We start from the raw sequence: 20,567 nt of genomic DNA, 5'->3' as shown, positions 1-20,567 counted from the left end.
TAACCCTCTCAGTTCATCCCATCATGAATTTGCTTTGGGGTTATTAATAGAAATTGTGTCATGCTGAAACTGAGAGTTAGGAAATGTGCCACTGCTTATAAGGGGGGAAGCAAATCAAAAAGATATTGTCATTTACAAACACATGATGAATATAAAAATCAAAGCTGTTTAAATCAAAACTCCCTCCAGTACATAACAGCAGCAAACCTTTGGGTCAAACTGCAAGTATTGCAAAGAAAGCTGAGATATTAGCTATTAGACTCTGGATCAAGATTGGTTCCTCATTCATAGCTGTCGATAACCACCCATTTTTTAATAGAATCCAAGCTCTGTGTTAAGCCTGAATCAAGTTAGTGGTGGACTCCTTTCTGCTCCATAATATTATGTATTGGCCTTCTTTCATACTTTCCAGTGCACTAAGCAATTTGCTGTGTACACCCATTTGCTTACTGCTGGAGATTGGCCCAATGAACTGTTTATCTGAGTTTACTGCTACAGAATTAGAGTTCAGTATTACCCTCTGACAGGTTGGTATCTGTGCTATCCTTTCCCTACACTCTGGCTGCTGCATACTTGTGTCTGGTATATCACCAGGTGTACATCTCTTTATTCTCACAGCCTGTAAAAAAAGACTCAGCATCAGAATCTTACCTGCTGCCATGAGTGTAAGATTGAGTGACAAGGTCTCTGCAACTTCAGTGCCTTTATCCTTTTCCTCCACTTACTGGCCAGGTTCTTGTCCTTGAATATTCAAAATGAAGAAGGACAAGGTTTAGGTGTTAAGAAGAAAGTTAGGAATGTGTGAGTTTGAAATGGAATGAGGAAATGAACACTGGAAATGTGGATGCTATCGCTATGAATTGCTTCAGTTCTGTCAATTCAAGAGCCTGCCTGCCATCCAGAATTGGACAAGAAACCTATCTCCATGTTAATTAAGGGCTTATCAACTTGAAAATCTTAACTTTAATCCATTTCTCCATGGAGGTGAGTTTTTTACTGAAAACAAACCTGGCTCCTGCCTCCTGTCTCCATGTTAAAAATTCTGCCCCTATTCATGGCAGCAGAAAGAGTTTTGTTGACAACCAGAGAGAGAGAACAACTTCCATTATTGTTAATTCATTTCTTAATATTTTATATAGGCTATTAGACAACCATTCCTTACAAAGGATGCTTATCATCCTTCAGTTGTGCAACATGATTGGGTGACATGGCTGCCATAGTTGATTGTCTGCTCACTGTGAATTGTGTGTGAGGTTTGCAACATTATTATGTGTGAGAATAAAGAAAGTATGTGGATATTAGAGTGGAGTTTTGATTGATTTGATTTATTATTGTTCTATGTATTAACATACAGTGAAAAGTATTGTTTCTTGTGCGCTGTGCAGACAAAAAATACCATTCATAGAGGAGGAAACAAGAGAGTACAGAATGTAGTGTTACAGTCATAGCTAGGGTATAGAGAAAGATCAACTTAATCTAAAGTCTAATTCAAAAGTCTGATAGCAGCAGGAAAGAAGCTGTTCTTGAGTTGGTTAGTGCATGACCTCAGACTTTTGTATCTTTTTCCTGAAGGAAGAAGATAGAAGAGAGAATGTTCAGAGTGGATGAGATCCTCAATTATGATGGCTGCATAATTTGCCGAGGCAGCAGGAAGTGTAGACAAAGTCAATACATGGGAGGCTAGTTTGCATAATGGATTGGTCTATGTTCACGATCTTTTGTAGTTCCTTGAGGTCTTGGACAGAGCAGGAGTCATACCAAGCTGCGATACTACTAGAAAGAATGCTTTCTATGTTGCTTCTGTAGAAGTTGGTGAGAGTCGTAGGTGACATGCCAAATTTCCTTAGTATTCTAAGAAAGTAACGCGTTGGAGGGCTTTCTTAACCACAGTGTCGGCATGGGGGAACCAGGACAGGTTGTTCGTGATCTGGACATCTAAAAACTTGAATTTCTCAACCCTTTCTACTTCATCCCCATTGTCATAGGCAGGGGCATGTTCTCTTTTGCACTTCCTGAAATTGATGACAATCTCCTTCGTTTTGTTGACATTGAGGAAAAGATTATTGTTGCCACACCAGTTCACCAGATTCTCTATCTCATTCCTGTACTCTGTCACGTCATTGTTTGAGATCCTACCCACCACGGTGGAGTCATCAGCAAACTTGAAAATTGAATTGGAGAGGAATTTGGCTGCACAGTCATAGGTGTATAAGGAGTACAATGGGGGCTGAGAACACAGCTTTGTGGGGCACCAGTGTTGAGGATGATTGTGGAGGAGGTGTTGTTGCCTATCCTTATTAATTGTAGTCTATGAATTAGGAAGTCCAGGATCCAGTTGCAGAGAGAGGTGCCAATGCCCAGGCCACAGAGTTTGGAGATGAGTTTCATGGGAATAATAGTGTTGAAGGCTGAGCTGTAGTCAATAAATAGGAGTCTGACATAGGTGTCCTTGTTATTTAGGTGTTCCAAGGTTGAATGCGGGGCAAGGGAAATGGTGTCTGTTGTGGACCTGTTACGGCAGTAGACAAACTAATGGATCCGGGTAATCCAGGAGGCTGGAATTGATTTGTGCCATGACTAACCTTTAGATAGAGAATGTTGATAGGTGAGTGATGGGCTGCAGTGAATCAAGCAGTGGATGAGACTGTCAGTGCACTTAACTACAAATTAATTAGTAGAAAATCTTTGTATAAAAATAAGGACAGAAAATATGACTTTAAAAGAGTGGCTGAATTACATGGGTGTGTTTTTGGTCTATTTATTCCCTACTTTCTAACTGCACTTCACTTAAATACCAAACTTGGTCTTGACAATGTTTGTGAAATGGCATGGAAGATTGACTAATTTTATTTTTGAAATATAAGATTTTAAATAGAAATGAAGCTATAGAATTCATTTTTTAATATCCTTTAACAAGTTATAATGGCATCAACTTTGTGAAGCACCTACTAAGAAGCAATATAAATTGACATTTCTTTGCTATGTGACACTCTGAACTTAACTGACAAATGAATAAGTGATACCTGACCGTGCTGGAAATGAATCTTCACAGAATAAAGGATGACCTATAACATGCTGACACTAATATCAAGTGATTTGTGACCAAGTAAGTGCTCACACGTGACCAGATGATACTGAACTCAATTGATACATAAAGTGTGATTCTGTGATACTCATGTTAAGTGATGTGTGACCAAGTGAAGACTGACATGTGTCTGAGTGAGATAGGACTCAAATGATGCATGACTACGTTCTCTAATAGCTTAATCTGCCAATTGAGGTGCAAACTATGTAATGTGACAATTAGAACATAACGGACGCTGGGAAGTATGATTGACCATTAAAAGGATTCCATCATTCAACTCCCACAGCTTTTTTTCAAGTGCCCTTTCATCTCTTAACTATTGCATGACTTACTGTATTGACTTCTGAAGTAACTAAAGAGCTTGCTGATATTTTACACACACTCACAGATAAGTTGATGCAAGACACATATACCTAACAGATAGTTATGTGAAAAGTGGCAAATCATAGAGAAAACCTTGATTCACGCATTTTGGAACTAAATGAGCAGTTTCCTGCATTTCTGTAGAATTAATCTCAAATCATATAACAACAAATATTGACCAAATTGTATTAATCTTTGGTGTGGCTTGACAGAATAAAGGGCAGCACATATTTAAGAAATACACTGGAATTAAGTTACAAGATGCAAGTTCCATACATCTGACACTTAAAGTGCGGCCAAGTAAGAAACCAGGAAGGCAACTTTTGTCAACCAATTCAGATGCTAATGATTCCACCAGGTGATGAAGAGGGGATCGAGCTGAAATGCTGGTTTCTCACAAGTCACCACTTTGATTAAGCACTGTGAACAGCTGCCCAAAGGCTTGATCCTTAATAATTCCTTAAAATGCTTGCTAACACTCATTAAGAATGTTGCATGGCATTTTGGCGGTTAGTCCTTGTCTGAACCTATTCTCCTAACAGTCACCAGCTGCTTGAAAGTAAACAAAGTATTGATGTGAATTTCAAGCACTACTTAAAGGGATACTCTTCATTTCATATATACTCACTGCTGAAAACTGAATGTGAAGAGAATCACTGAAACACAACCTGAATTAGGTGCATTCTACTCCTATTGTAGGAATCAGATAGCAGCGCCCTTCCAAATTGTCAGTGCTTTATGCAGGATTCTGTTCTTGCTTGCCCTTGCTCCCTGAACTATTTGCAAAATGTTGCTGTATGCTAGTCAGACCACTCCATGCCTTCAGTGGACTGTGAATGACAAATTCACATAGACTGTTCCATGAGAATAGCATCAAATCAGTACTTGAGTACTAAGTCTGCAAGCTTGCCGTTTATCTCCTCTTGGGCAAATTCACATTATGTAAGTTCAAATTATTAGGGTTGAAAGTATGTGCAAATTCAAGACTTACAAGGAGGCTGAGTTAGAGAAGCACCAAAAGACCAACACCCCCGTCCTCCCGCTCCCCCATCAAAACTGCAGCGCTGTCAATTAATGACCACAATTGCTATATGCACCCCTCTCCAATTCTACTTTTCATTGACTGCAGCCATTAGCAGAGGGCCAATTTAGTTATTTGTCAGCACGACTTAAAGCTAACCTGTATCTCTTAAAGGAAGGGTGCATTATGGCTGCTGCTAAGTGTTGACTGGATGCAGAATAGTGCTGTGTGATGGCCAGTTACAGTTTGAGTCTGAATTACTGTGGCAACATGCACAGTTATACTCTGGAGCTGTGGTTTGTGATGATCGAGGTTCTAGCTTTACTTCCAGCACTGGCTGACCAGAATTCTTTTAACATCTATCATTGGCATGTATTGGAAAGATTTGCAGATTGATGTTCAATCGGTTTGGCCACATAATGAATCTTGGCCATCAAACCCTGGAGCTTCTGACTCAGAGGCAGGGTGCTACCCATTGCACCACAAGATATCTTCATAGTGCTGTGCAGTGAAGGTAAAGAGCTCAGCACAAGAAAGAGCAGGCACCAAGGATTTCTGACACTGCACTGGATGTCTTGTTCGAGGAGTAAGAAAGGACGACAGATGTCCTGTCTCCGCAGAGGGAGACAGTGGTAATAGGGATGAGGTGAGGAAGTTACTGCCAGACACCAGGCTGTCCAGATACTTGCCTGGAAGGCAGTGGCAACGGGTAACAATGGAGGTCGATGCCAGGTGTCAACTTTAGTGACCTTACACAAATGAATGTGTCTTAAGGTTTGAAATGCATATCCCACCAACAGCACCAGTCATCTCAAACAGGACTCAACTCACCATTCCTGCATTTCTATATATAGGACTCATACATAACATGAATGAACGACACTGCATCCTCACAGACTGTGCACTATTGCAAGACTCACACATACATATCTTGGAGCTTGCACATATTGCCAGCTACTCGACCATTCAGTCACACTAGCCAATAAGGTTGCATAACACTCACAAATACATTTCCTCTCAATTGTAGGAGAAGGTGGTACACAACCAAAGGTAGCACGAATGAATGATTGGGCCTGCATACTTTAGCCCCATGATGAAGGCTGTGCTAGCCACAATCAGAAAGCACTTTCAAGGTTGTAACTAGCGGCAAGACCTGAGATGATAATATTAGAACCAAAGAACAATAGAAAATTACAGCTCAGAAACAGGCCTTTTGGCCCTTCTTGTCTGTGCCGAACCATTTTTTGCCTAGTCCCACTGACCTGCACTTGGACCAAATCCTTCCACACCCCTCTCATCCATGAACCCGTCCAAGTTTTTCTTAAATGTTAAAAGTGACCCTGCATTTACCACTTTATCCGGCAGCTCATTCCACACTCCCACCACTATCTATGTGAAGAAGCCCCCCCCCAACCACCCCAATATTCCCTTTTAAACTTTTCTCCTTTCACCCTTAACCCATACCGTCTGGTTTTTTTCTCCTCCAGCCTCAGTGGAAAAAGCCTGCTTGCATTCACTCTAACTATACCCATCAAAATCTTGTACACTTCTATCAAATCTCCCCTCATTCTTCTACGCTCCAGGAAAAAAAGTCCTAACCTATTCAATCTCTCTCTGTAACTCAGCTTTTCAAGTCCCGGCAACATCTTTGTGAACCTTCTCTGCACTCTTTCAACCTTATTTACATCCTTCCTGTAACTAGGTGACCAAAACTGTACACAATACTCTAAATTCAGCCTCACCAATGCCTTATACAACCTTACCATAACACTTGAACTTTTATACTTAATACTCCGATTTATAAAGGCCAATGTACCAAAAGCACTCTTTACGACCCTATCCACCCATGATGCCACTTTTAAGGAATTCTGTACCTGTATTCCCAGATCCTTCTGTTCAACTGCACTCTTCAGAGTCCTACCATTTACCCTGTACATTCTACTTAGGTTTGTCCTTCCAAAGTGCAATACCTTACACTTGTCTGCGTTAAATTCCATTTGCCATTTTTCAGCCCATTTTTCTAGTTGGGCCAAATCCCCCTGCAAGCTTTGAAAACCTTCCTCACTGTCCTCTACACCTCCAATCTTTGTATCATCAGCAAATTTGCTGATCCAATTTACCACATTATCATCCAAATCATTGATATAGATGACAAACAACAATGGACCAACACCAATCCCTGAGGCACACCACTCGTCACAGGCCTCCACTCAGAGAAGCAATCCTCTACAACCACTCTCTGACTTCTTCCTTTGAGCCAGTGTCTAATCCAATTTATTACCTCTCCGTGTGTACCCAGTGACTGAACCTTCCTAACTAACCTCCCATGAGGGACCTTATCAAAGGCCTTGCTGAAATCCAGGGAGACAACATCCACTGCCTTCCCTTCACCTCTTTCCTGGTAAGAACATAAGAACATAAGAAATAGGAGCAGGAGTAGGCCATCTGGCCCTTCAAGCCTGCCCCGCCATTCAATAAGATCATGGCTGATCTGTCGTGGCTCAGTTCCACTTTCCCGCCCTCTCCCCATAACCCTTAATCCCCTCTCTTATCAAAAACCCATCAACCCGCTTCTTAAAAATATTTAGCGAGGCAGCCTCCACCACTTCAACGGGCAGAGAATTCCAGATATTCACCACCCTTTGAGTGAAGAAGTTCCTCCTCAACTCTGTTCTAAACCGCCCCCCCTTTATCTTGAGGCTGTGCCCCCTAGTCCTACTGTCTTTTTTGAGTGGGAAGAGTCTCTCCACCTCTATCCTATCCATCCCATTCATCATCTTATACGTCTCAATGAGATCTCCCCTCATTCTTCTAAACTCTAACGAGTACAAGCCTAGTTTATTCAGCCTCTCCTCATAGCTCAATCCCCTTAACTCCGGTATCAGCCTAGTAAACCTCCTCTGCACTCCCTCCAAGGCCAAAATATCCTTGCGCAGGTGCGGCGCCCAAAACTGCACACAGTACTCCAGCTGCGGCCTCACCAATGCCCTATACAGCTGCAGCAAGACCTCCCTACTTTTATATTCAATCCCCCTCGCTATGAAGGCCAGCATCCCATTCGCCTTCCTGACCACCTGCTGCACCTGCAGGCTGGGTTTTTGCGACTCATGCACAAGGACCCCGAGATCCCTCTGCACCGTCGCCTGCTGCAGTTTTTCGCCACGTAAGTAATAGTCCTTCCTACCATTCTTCCTACCAAAGTGGACCACCTCACACTTGCCAACATTAACCTCCTTGAAAAACTCATAGACTGGTCAGACATGACCTACCACACACAAAGCCATGTTGACTCTCCCTAACAAGTCCCTGTCTATCCAAATATTTGTAGATCCTATCTCTTATCACACCTTCCAATAACTTGCCCACCACTGACATCAAACTTACTGACCTATAATTTCCAGAATTTCTTTTGGAACCTTTTTTAAACAACAGAACAACATGGGCCACCCTCCAATCATCTGGCACCTCCCCCGTGAATACTGACATTTTAAATATGTCTGCCAGGGCCCCTGCAAGTTCAACACTAGCCTCCCTCAAGGTTCGTGGGAATACCATGTCCGGTCCTGGGGATTTATCCACTCTGATTTGCCTCAAGACAGCCAGCACCTTCTCCCCTGTGATCTGTAAAGGTTCCATGACCTCCCTACCTGTTTGCCCTATTTCCGTAGACTCCATGTCCGTTTCCTCAGCAAATACGGATGCAAAAAAACCCATTTAGTATCTCCCCCATCTCCTTTGGTTCCATACACAGTCTACCACTGTGGTCTTCAAGAGGACCAATTTTATCCCTCACTATCCTTTTGTTCCTAACATACCTATAGAAGCTCTTTGGATTTTCCTTCACTCTGTCTGCCAAAGCAACTTCATGTCTTCCTTTAGCCCTCCTGATTTCCCTCTTAAGTAGCTTTTGCACTTTTTATACCCCTCGAGCATCTGATCTGTTCCTTGCTGCCTGTACATTTCATACAACTCTTAATCAGTGTTACAATCTCCCTCGAGAACCAAGGTTCCTTATCCCTATTTACTTTGTCTTTAATTCTGACAGGAACGTACAAACTCTGCACTCTCAAAATTTCTCCTTTGAAGACCTCCCACATTCTTACCAGAGAACAGCCTGCACCAATCCACACTTCCCAGATCCCTTCTCATTTCATCAAATTTGGCCTTTTTCAAGTTCAGAACTTCAACCTGAGGACCAGATCTATCCTTATCCATAATCAGGTTGAAGCTAATGGCATTATGATCACTGGATCCAAAGTGTTCCCTCACACTCACATCCATCACTGCCCTAACTCATTTCCCAATAGGAGATCCAATATCGCATCCTCTCTAGTTGGCACCTCTTACACTGATGTCGAAAATTCTCCTGAACACATTTTACAAACTCTACCCCATCTAAACATTTAACAGTATGCGAGTCCCAACCTATATGTGGAAAATTAAAATCTCCTACTATCACAACTTTCTGTTTCTTGCAGTTGTCAGCTATCTCTCTGCTGATTTGCTCCTCCAATTCTCACTGACTATTGGGTGGTCTATAATACAATCCCATTAATGTGGTCATACCTTTCCTGTTTCTCAGCTCCACCCATAGGGCCTCTGTAGACAAGCTCCCTAATCTATCCTGCCTGAGTACCGCTGTAACATTTTCCCTGACCAACAATGTGTGTGGTAGGTCATGTCTGACCAATCTATTATGCCTGAAACATTGGAACCCTGGAACATTGAGCTGCCAGTCCCACCCCTCCTGTAGCCAAGTTTCACTAACAGCTATAATGTCATATTTCCACGTGTCAATCCACGCCTTCAGCTTATCTGTCTTCCCCACAATACTCTTGGCATTGAAGCAGACACACCTCAAAAGATTATTTCCACCACACTCAACCCTTCCATTTGTGATGTTGCTTGAACTAACCTATCTTTTTACCCCTGCTCCACTATCTGCACTGGCACTCCAGTTCCCACCCCCCTGCAAATCTAGTTTAAACGCTCCCCAATAACACTAGCAAATCCTCCTGCAAGTATATTGGTCCCCTTGTAGTTTAGGTGTAAACCGTCTCTCTTGTACAGGTCCCACCTGCCCTAGAAGAGCCCCCAGTGATCCAAAACTCAGAAACCCTGTCCCCTATACCAGTTCCTCAGCCATGTGTTCATCCGCCCAAGCATCCTACTCTTACCCTCACTGCACGTAGTACAGGTAGTAATCCTGAGATTACTACCCTCGGGGTCCTGCTTTTTAACTTCCGTCCAAGCTCTCTATACTCTTTCTTTCGGATTTCCTCACTCTTCCTACCTACATCATTGGTACTGATGTATACCACAACTTCTGGCTGATCACCTTCCACTTTAGAACACAGTGCACCTGATCAGAGACATCCCTGACATCCCTGACCTTGGCACCTGGGAGGCAACAAACCATGCGGGAGTCTCTGTCCCGACTACAGAACCTCCTGTCCACACCTCTGACCATTAAGACCCCATATTCTCATTCCAAATTCTCTTCCTCATTTGCTATTTCCCTCGCATCCTACAATCCCTTCTGATTTCGGAGCTGTCAGTGGGGTAATCATGTTTCTATTACTTCCCCTTCCCCCCTAACCACAATCTTACCCTTATCCTTTTTCTTTTCAGATATCCAAGAGGTGCAACCTGGCCAGGCTGTAGGAAATGATGTAGAAGACAGTGATAATGAAGACACATATTCACCTGATATCTCGATCATCAGTACCAACTCAGATGCTGAGTTAGAGAGAGCACTGTGACCTTATTAGTCCATGGTGAGAAACTGGGCATGGGAGGGTCTGCAGCCAGTTCAGATGGCAAAGGGAGCACAGATGCCAGCTCACTGGAGGGCAAGATCATGCATGACATTTATTATAGAGGTCTCAGAAAAGGACACCGAGGAGCCAGGATACTGAAAAATGCTGATGGGTCTACATAATAAAATGTCTGGTGCATTTGGAAGCCTGCTGAAAAGCCTGCGATTTCAAGAAAATGGATGAGTCCAGCACCAACTATCGCAGAGCTTTGTGCATGGCTTAGAATCCATTCATTTGGCACTGAGCTTTTGCCACCAACTCCATCATCATACTAGTGTGCCCAATGACTATGGTGCATCTGATGGCCAATGTCCTAGCTTCCAAGACAGTACACGAGGCAACCACAAACATGTGAATGCTATAGTGGAAAGTTAGATTGCTGATATTATGTCTGTGAATATCATTGTTTAAAGGAACTTCTAGTTTCTTCACAATCTGTCTGGCAGTAGATTACTAGGATTGCTGAGACACTGACATGTGGGGGACTGACAGTGACAACATAGACTATTAACGTACTAACCCCTTTCAGGTTGACAACATCCAAAGATGTGGGTATGCCGGCGTTGGACTGGCGTAAACACAGTAAAAAGTCTGACAACACCAGGTTTTAGTCCAACCTATTTATTTGATAATATTCTCACAAGCTTTCGAGGGGACAGCCTCTTTGTCAGGTGAATGGAGAGTTCTGGCCTCAGACAGAGCATATAAAGCACAGTGTTTTATATGTGCTTTATATGCTCTGTCTGAGGCCAGAACTCTCCATTCACCTGACGAAGAGGCTGTCCCCTCGAAAGCTTGTGAGAATATTATCAAATAAATAGGTTGGACTAAAACCTGGTGTTGTCAGACTTTTTACTGTGTTAACATCCAAAGAATCATAGAATCCTACAGTGCAGAAGGAGGCCATTTCGCCCATCAAGTTAGAACTGACTATAATGCCATCAACGCCCTATCCCCATAACCCCCCATGCATTTTCCCTAGCCAGTCCCCCTGACACTAAGGGGCAATTTAGCATGGCCAATCCATCTAACCTGCACATCTTTGGACTGTGGGAGGAAACTAGAGCACCTAAGGAACCAAGGTAGACATGGGGAGAATGTGTAAATTCCACACCGAGTGCAGCCCAAGCCAGGAATCAAACTTGGGTCCCTGGCGCTGTGAGGCATCAGTGCTAACCACAGTGCCAGTGTGCCACCCATGATCCCATCCATCACTTTACCACTGTCTTTTCTGTTGCCTTTCAGCAAGCCAACTCAGATTATTACCGCAGATGCCAAGATGAAGCAATCTGAAGGCACAGGCTTTCAAATTTTAGTTTTGTGTAGCCTGCTGAAGAATGGGTATGCATGAGATCACAAGCTAGTTACAGATGAGGAAGGCCAGTAAATCCATTTTAATTCATTCACCTCTGATCAGCCTTTTAATATATTTCCGTCTGTTCCTATGTTCATCACTAGCTTGTATAAACAGGGCTTAAGATATTTCTTTTAATACTCAAAGGTTATCTTGCTCAGTGAATGAAAAGCTCTGAATTCTGATGAGAAAAGGCTGCAGAGTATTTAATGGTGAAGAACAGCATTATGTCAAATTAATAAAAGAGAAAATTCATGTATTTGCCAATGAATAACCACTGCTGAAATTTTAATTTCTGTGTTTGAAAAGACATTAAGCATAATTGGGGCACAAATCCTCTTTTTAAATTTGAATGTTAAATTATCCCTTAAAGGGAAATTAAGTGGGGAACCTGGGATATATTTAACTTATTGGAGAATCAGGTGTGCTTATTGCGGCATGAAATCCTCCCCACCTGATTTGTTAAATTATTTAAAACTCAGTCACAAAAAGGGGAAACACTGTCTTATCATCTGTCCAGTAAAGCATAGGACACTTACAAAGGGGAACCTACTGACCTTTCAAGCATTACTCAATTGAATCAAAATGTAAAAACGCATTCCAAATATTTAAAGTTCACCTTGTCATATGCCTGGACAAGCTTAAAAAAGTTCCATTACTTTTAAATATAAACCTTATTTCTATTTCAGATCAACCTTCTACACCTCTGAGCATAACCCATTTAACAGAGTTGCAGTCATCCTTTCTGAGTAATGGGTTGTTTAGATATGAAGCCAAATGCATTCCTTATTTGGAATTTTGTACATTAAATGAAGAAATACAACACATTAAAACAATACTGCACAGCTGCTGGAGATAGTCAAAACTCACTAATTCAGTATGAGATCAAAGAAGGAGTCTTTCGCAAAGACATGTTTATTGTATGAATGATGGTTGGTTTTTAAAACTAGAATGAAGTAACCTAAATCATGACTGTATCCATTAATACAGTGTCAATTTACTCAATATTATTTTTTACATTTTAGCTACTATGAAATATGGCCAAATGGGCCACCTAAGATGATGGTTTGCAAGAGCATGCTGGGATAATTGGACAAGCACTGGAACAGACAGGCTGCAGCCTCAAAAGAAATTGGTCAAAGAAAGGAAGACTGCAGCTGCAGGGGTTAGAATACACAGGATATGGGCCATCTCCACAGCAAAGGGAACTTTCTGGTCAAACTGGGTTATTTACCAGACATAGGGGCACCTTAACCTCTTATTTGGGAGGGAGGTATGTGACCTACATGCCTCCAGCACCTACAGACATGGCCGTGGGGACACACACAGGGATTGGTGTGGCAGCACCTGATTGGACCTTATCGATCAGGGTGATCAAGTCCTGATTGATTGATTAGCAATGGCCAAAAAGGGCCTGAAAACCAACAGGGTATAAAGGGTGCTGTGCAACAGAAGAATCTTTTTCTCTCTCTAACCCCACAAATGAACGACAACAACAGTGACCCTCACCAGCAATGACCAGTACGAGGACAGCCACCACACCCAAGAAGGAAGGAAGACCAAAGCCAGAGTTTTAGACCAGACCAAAGGACCAGACTATGCAGAGGACTACGGGGACCAACATTCGGATAAAGGCCAATATCTGCCTGAGTACTTACCAGTTGCGCAAAAGTTAAGTCAAGGTCTAGTATTGGACTTGAACTTTAGTGTTCTGTAAGATAACTTATTGTTGATTGGGTGGGTGATTATTTACTGTGTGTGTAAATAAATATTGTTGTACTAACAAGAAGTCTACTTGCAATTCTTTGTCCATTGTCTAAGGGTTAAAGCAAACTGTGTGGCAGGCATACCAACAGAAATAATAGAAATGTATCCCAAGTCCATATGGTACCTGGCCCCAGAGCAAAATTGATGCAGGGCATAGGAAAATATCTTTAGGATTGATAAGCCATTTGCTAACAAGCAATCAATCAAAAAACATACTGTGCACTACCTCAAATGCCCCATTCAGTTATAAAATGCATGAATCAAAAACATCTATTAAAAATAATCAATTATGTTTCTTTATATTTCTTCTAGCCATTAAAAAGCAACAATAAAGAACCACTACAAAACAATCAAGTAAATACCCGAAGAAGAATCAATATTGTTTCAATTGTTAAGTTGATTCCTCAGCTGTGCATGCCTAAGATTAACAATTATAGCATAAGTAAACAATTCTGGAAAAGAAAAGAATTTTATTTGTTCCTCCAACTGTTTTTCTTCACAAAAGCCTTTTCTTTGCTGAAATGTTTGTTTTTGCTGAGGTTGACATTTTCTATATGTTCCAGCATTTGCTATTCCTTGTCTTGTCTGATGAAGGCAACCTTGATCTCACTGGTGATTTAGCTGGTTCCTCATTACTACAATGGTTCAACCATCTCCTTTCAGCACACCCATGTTTCCCTCACATTTCTCCTTCCTTCAGCTAATGGCTGGGCTGATTTAGGTGCACTTTCCAGTGCTTCCAAAGTTCAGTCACCTCCAGAACTGCCAAAACTAACTCCAAGGGTCCTGAAAATCTCTTCTCTATGACTGTAAACACGCATTTACCAAACTCAGATCCATTCCACTTAATCTCAGACTTATTGTTCTCTTTTAACAGTGGCTATTGCAGCATGCCAGTTAGCCTGCCATTTATCTGAACCTAGAACTCACTTTAAAACCAAAGTATCTTCTTGTATCCCCTGGACTTAAAAAAAGCATGATGTGGAAATGCCAGCGTTGGACTGGAATGAGCACAGTAAGGAGTATCACACCACCAGGTTAAAGTCTAGCAGGCTTATTTAGAATCATGAGTTTTTCAAGTGCTGCTCCTTCATCACTCACCTGATGAAGGAGCAGCACTCTGAAAGCTTGTGATTCCAAATAAACCTGCTGGACTTTAACCTGGTGTGAGACTTCTTACTGATTAAAAAAAAACATATTGGGATAATATAAAAACATTGCCAAAGCATAGGAATGAAAGAATGTCAGGAGAGGAAGGAAAGAGACATGAGGTAGTGTGAAGGAAAAATGTGCATTTATGTAGCGCCTTTCATAACTTCAGAGTGTCTCAAAGTGTTTTACAGCCAATGAAGTACATTTGAAGCATAGTCACTGTCTTGGCGTGAAAAACAAAGAGTCGATTTGCATACTGCATGCTCCCACAAACTGCAATCGCACATTAATCAGATGTTTTAATGCTGAATAAATATTGGTCAGGTCAGTGGGAATAATCTCCTCGCACTTCTTCTAAATAGAGCCATGGGAGCTTTGACACTTGCTGAAACGCGTCCTGTGTTACCTTCCCTGCTGAAAGACGGGAATCTGAGAGAATTAATGAGAGGTAGAGAGAGAGATTGGAAATGATCTAAGTGAGCAGTCACGAGGGATTACCTGAAAACATGTAAGAAGACACTGAGAGGGGCAAGCTTCCGGAATTTTTTTTGACTGTGGCACAGAATTCATTCTCTGTACAAGGTGAAGCCTCACGATGGCAGCGCAGCTGTAGGGAAGGAATGAATTTCAGTTTCCACTGCACTTGACAAATAGGATTTCTGGTTTAAAGAGACAATTATCTGCACAGATTACTTTGAGAGACACAGACTAAAATGTTGGCACAGTTTGTAATTTAAATACGTAACTGTAATGTATATTTGTACATGATACAGGTACACGAATTGAGTACTGTAGGGAGTCAGGCGGCTTTTGGGTTCAATTACCCTGTGCCCGTTTCCCAAAATGTAACATGCTGTGATTTCCCCTTTTGCCCTTAAGTGGAATTGTGGAGTTTTCAACAATTTTAGGACTCACACGCGTTTGGCTTTATGGCGATTTGTGCCTTTGTTATAATCATTAAATTGCAGAACTATAAGCATTATAAGACAAAATTTGGTTCTTTTTAATCGGTGTGTACTTATTACACTTGTAGCGAGTGCCCCGTCCAAACTGCATTGCAAGCAATCCCAGCCATGTCATACTATTTTGCACGGAGAGTTTAATTAGCAAATTTCAAACTTCTTTCTTCGCATAATGTTTTCATACTTCGCTGGATACTTTATTCCAAGCGATCACTATGTAAAAATTTTACTGGGATAATAGAATGTAATTGTAAATACTAATAATAATGGCAATCAGTGTTGCGTTTAATTGCTACAGCAGTCTTTGCTTTGCAGATTTAAAAAAATGCTGCAAAGAATTGTGTGCCAATGGATGCAGTTGAGAACTGTATAATTCTGAAACGCATTTGCCATGCGACCAACATACTGGGGTTCGCCAAGGAGAGAGGGATGGGGAAGGGAGGAGGGGAGATAGTTGTCTGATGTTCAAGGGACAGTATGTCAGTGTTGGTGGGATGGTGGGGAGTGAGTGAGACATCAGGATCTGTGTTAATGTTGCAAAACTCAGTTTCCTCAATATTTATGCAGTACCTCCTATTGACTTTTAGTAGGTCACAATATTTATGAATACGAAGAACTCAGGCAGATGTTCAGAACTGATTTGCTGACTAATATTATAATAAAGAGAAATCGTGTGATAGGAAAATCAATTGTCCAGAGGGCTGTTTTTGGTCAATGTGAACGTCCAACAGTTCCCACCCCGCCCCCGGCAATAACTGGATTTTTAAAAAAATAGAGCAAAACACGCATTCTTTCCAGAGCTCTTAGCTCCTTTCACCAAATGAGAAATGATTCCTCTGTTGGTCCAATAAAAGATGGCACTCCGCTCAATCCAATGTAATTTATCACCAGCTCTGTTGGATGTGTCCTCACTGGAAACAAGGTTAACGGAGGAATCAGTTATTTTACATGCTGTAATAGCGTAATGTTCCTGTGGGAGGAGGGAGGCAAATAATAATTGCTGCTTTCGCGGGGTCTTGTTGCTTGAATGAAAAGGAAACTGGCTTTCAAAGTTTGTCCTCATACCGTTACAGTGCGGTACCAATGAATCGGTGAAAACTTTAACACATCGCCGCATCTCTAGGGAGAGAACGGTGTCCCATTTCAGAAGGGTTTCAACTTAAAGTTTCCTTGATTTCTGGGGGCGGTGGGGTGGAGGTAAGTTTGTTTTTCGGGTTCTGGGAGAAACCACACAAGTCAATTTAAAGTCCAAAGATTACCAGCCAGTCAGTGAGAATGTACAATGTGGTCTGTCAATGGGCGGGGAGGGTGGGGAAAGGGATGCTGTCCGCCGCACACATCAAACACTTTTATTGAGCTGCTGCAGTCTGTTGCAGAAGGTAAAACAGCGGTGTGATGTTGACATCAGCTGGCTGCTCACAGCACTTCCAGCCGGCGTGGAATTTATGATTGTATAAAATATATATATGTGTGTTATTTCCGCCCTTTCCTTCCCCGAGAAGCCTCTCTCAGCAAGTCGAGACTTTCTGAGGGGAGGCTACCCTGTGGGGAGGTGGAAGCTGGAAACCGGCACCCAGAGGGTGTCACTCACCCAGAGGGTGTCAGTGACCCAGAGTACATCACTCACCCAGAGGGTGTCACTCACTCAGAGGGTGTCAGTGACCCAGAAGATGTCACTCACCCAGAGGGTGTCACTCACTCAGAGGGTGTCAGTGACCCAGAAGATGTCACTCACCCAGAGGGTGTCACTCACCCAGAGGGTGTCAGTGACCCAGAGTACATCACTCACCCAGAGGGTGTCACTCACTCAGAGGGTGTCAGTGACCCAGAAGATGTCACTCACCCAGAGGGTGTCACTCACTCAGAGGGTGTCAGTGACCCAGAGGATGTCACTCACCCAGAGGGTGTCACTCACTCAGAGGGTGTCAGTGACCCAGAGGATGTCACTCACCCAGAGGGTGTCACTCACTCAGAGGGTGTCAGTGACCCAGAGTACATCACTCACTCAGAGGGTGTCAGTGACCCAGAGGATGTCACTCACCCAGAGGGTGTCAGTGACCCAGAGTACATCACTCACTCAGAGGGTGTCACTCACTCAGAGGGTGTCAGTGACCCAGAGTACATCACTCACTCAGAGGGTGTCACTCACTCAGAGGGTGTCAGTGACCCAGAGGATGTCACCCACCCGGAGGGTGTCACTCACTCAGAGAGTCTCAGTGACCCAGTGTATCAGTGACCCAGAAGATGTCACTCACCCAGAGGATGTCAGTCACCCAAAGGGTCTGAGTCACCCAGATGATCTCAGGCACCCAGAGGATGTCACTCACCCGGAGGGTGTCAGTGACCCCGTGTGTCAGTGACCCAGAGGATGTCACTCACCCTGAGGGTCTCAGTCACCCAGAGGGTCTCAGATAGCCACACATCCACTCTCTCTCACACTCACACACACAGACCTTTCACTCAACCCATCAGTGGCCAATAAAGCGGATCAGCCCCCCCCCCCCCGGGTCACCTTGTGTCAGTGGGGTTGAGTCAGCTTGCTGGTTTGAGGTGTTGTGGAGACAGATTCCCCGTCCTGAGGTGGTAGTAGTGGCGGGGGGGGGGGGGGGGAATGATGATGAGGAGGATAGTAAATGATGAGGGGAGGTGGAGATGGCACGCACTCCGCGGGCTGCTGACGCGCGGCGTAACGAGGCAGAGCTGCTGGGTTTAATGAGGGGTTTTTTTTTGTTGTGTTATCCCCTCCCCTCCCGAGGCGGATAGACACACACACACACACACAACATAAAGTGGAGGTGGGCACTCGGTGCCGTGGCGGGCGGGGTGGGAGGGATGGAGGGAGGGACAGCAGTGCGCAGCCCGCGGTGCTGAGGGGACGGCCAGCTCCTGGTGCCTGTGTCGGAGCAGCGGGGCTGGAGGAAGGCAGCGTGCGGAAAGGGGGTAAGACTTCGCACACTCTCCGGACTCTCCGCGAATAGCCAGTAACCCTGACCTTTACACCCTGTTGGACAGCTCGGTCAGTTGTTAGGCGGGCTGCGAATCGACACACGGAAAGTAAGCTGCTGTCACCTCTTGTTTATCCCTCCCCAGTTTGGGAAGGGGCTGCTTGGTGTGTGGGTGGAAATACTGCGGGGGTGGGGTGGGGGGGGGGGTGGTGGTGAGGTGAAGTGACCCGCTTCTCGGTGGAGAGAGAAGTCTTCCATGAGGGGCTGTGAGCGCCTCAGAGGGGCTGATCTGCTCCGCTCTGTTGCCGCCAAGAGCTGCCTGAATCCTGACTGAATATTTGTAGGGGATGTTCGCCCCCCCCCCCACCCCACCCTGGCCAGAAGTTTCCTAACCCTCCCCTCCCCTCCTAGCTGTCCGTATACCGGAGAGGGAGATGATCCTGTGTGTTGACATGTTGTCGAGCATCCCTCCCTCTCTCCCCGCTTCTCTCTCTCTCTCTCTCAACCTTTCACCAAAAGCGTGTTTACTGTGCGTGAGGAATTGTTGACATTGATTTGGATTTGTGGGTGTATTTATCGCGCAATGTGTGCCCTTGTGTGTTTGTTTTATTTTCTTGTTTCAAATATAAAATAACCCGGGCTGTTATTCCGGTTCGACATGATGTATTGGTTGGAGCACCCAGCAGTGTGGTAACCTGGTTTCATTGCTGTCTGCCTCAGTGTGCAGAACTGTTCAGAAGTAAAGCAGGAGATTCATTTCGGAGATGTTCCCATTTCATGGTCCCGTTCAACGCCTTCATGCTTTGGTTGTTTTTTTTGTTTCCTGAGCAAGGCTCATAAGTCCCCAAGTTAGTTTTATTTTGCGGGGGGAGGCTGCAGTGGCATCGTTGGTCCCGTCAAAACCATTCGAAACACCAACCATTCTGATTCCACATTGTAAATCAGACGAGTGCACCTTTTAAGTGTTTTCTGTATTGCTCAATTTAGTGCCCTAACTGATTTCTGTAAAATCTCCAAGGCAGAGTTGCTTATGCGTGTGTATGGTGTGTGTGTGTATATATGTGTGTGTTGTAGACGAGTTGGCATAGAAAGTGTTTTCAAACAACCTTTTTCCAAATCTCCTTCTCACGGCTGGATGGAGGTTAGCGGCTCCAATTTCTGCAGTGGAGCCCTGGCCAGTATTTGATGTCCAAAGGCGAATACACAATCACTCTGGTCTTTACGGCGCAGGTTCGTGCAAAAAAAAAGTTACATAGGTTCACTGGATCTATCGTCATCTTTTTATATATATTTTTTCTGGGACCGCGAATAGTCCAGAATGCAGGTCACACTGTCCTAATGGATGGACTGCTTCCCCTTAATATTGATATGTCCTATGTTAGCTTCTCCACAGCACTGATGGACTATTCACCATTTCCTCACTTACACAAATGATAAGATTGTTACTTGCAGTTCTCGCTCTCTTTCTCTCTGGGGAAAATGTCCAATCTCCACACATTGCCTGTCATCTTCATTGGAGGTGCAACTTCTCTCTCAACCTTTAGTGATTTAACTGTTAGTCTACTAATATCATATGAGGAATGGTTGAGCTGTATCAATGGGCCTTTAGAAGAATTAGATGCCCTATTGAAACATGTAAAGCACTATAGGAGGACTTGACTGGGTGGATGCTGAGGGGATGTTCATGGTAAATAATCTCAAATCTAGGAGAGACAGTTTAAAAATAAGACAAGGGATGAGGTCAAATGTTTTCTCTGCAGGCCATTAGTATGGAATTCTCTTCCCCAGAGAGCAATGAGGGCAGGGTTTTTTTAATGGCAGAATCAGATAGATTGGCAAGACAGTTAAAGGGAAGGCAGGAAAGTACAGTTGAGGCCACAGTCAGATCAGCCATGATATTATCAAATTGTGGAGCAGGCTTGAAGAGATGAATAGCCTACTCTTGCTCCTAATTCATCTATCTCTTTGAAGTCGACCACACGTAAAAAAGCCTGACTTATGGAATTTGTGGACTTTATTTCCCAGAGTTGTTTTCTGCTTGGATTCATTCTTTTTCAGTTTTTAATATCATAGAATCTCTACAGTACAGAAGGAGACCA

The 20,567-nt window shown here is 43.5% G+C and overlaps 1 protein-coding gene across 4 annotated transcripts in view; it reads left to right on the top strand.

The window, feature by feature from the left end:
* Positions 1 to 18,401: 18,401 nt before the first annotated feature.
* LOC145339265 (contactin-4-like) overlaps positions 18,402 to 20,567 on the top strand; it is a 2,278,868-nt gene continuing 2,276,702 nt past the window's right edge. For 3 of the 4 annotated variants that reach the window (XM_080183699.1, XM_080183724.1, XM_080183676.1), the window contains exon 1: positions 18,402 to 18,463. The gene's annotated coding sequence lies outside the window, so the exon portion shown is untranslated. Of the gene's footprint in view, positions 18,464 to 18,524; positions 18,578 to 20,567 lie in introns of those variants that run through there. The other variant, XM_080183685.1, reaches the window with a different exon arrangement.

This window comes from Carcharhinus amblyrhynchos, chromosome 3, assembly GCF_965287045.1.
Source record: "Carcharhinus amblyrhynchos chromosome 3, sCarAmb.v2.hapA, whole genome shotgun sequence".
NCBI lineage: Eukaryota > Metazoa > Chordata > Chondrichthyes > Carcharhiniformes > Carcharhinidae > Carcharhinus > Carcharhinus amblyrhynchos.
The sequence above is the reverse complement of the archived record's forward strand: the minus strand, read 5'-3'. Positions and strand labels throughout refer to the sequence as shown.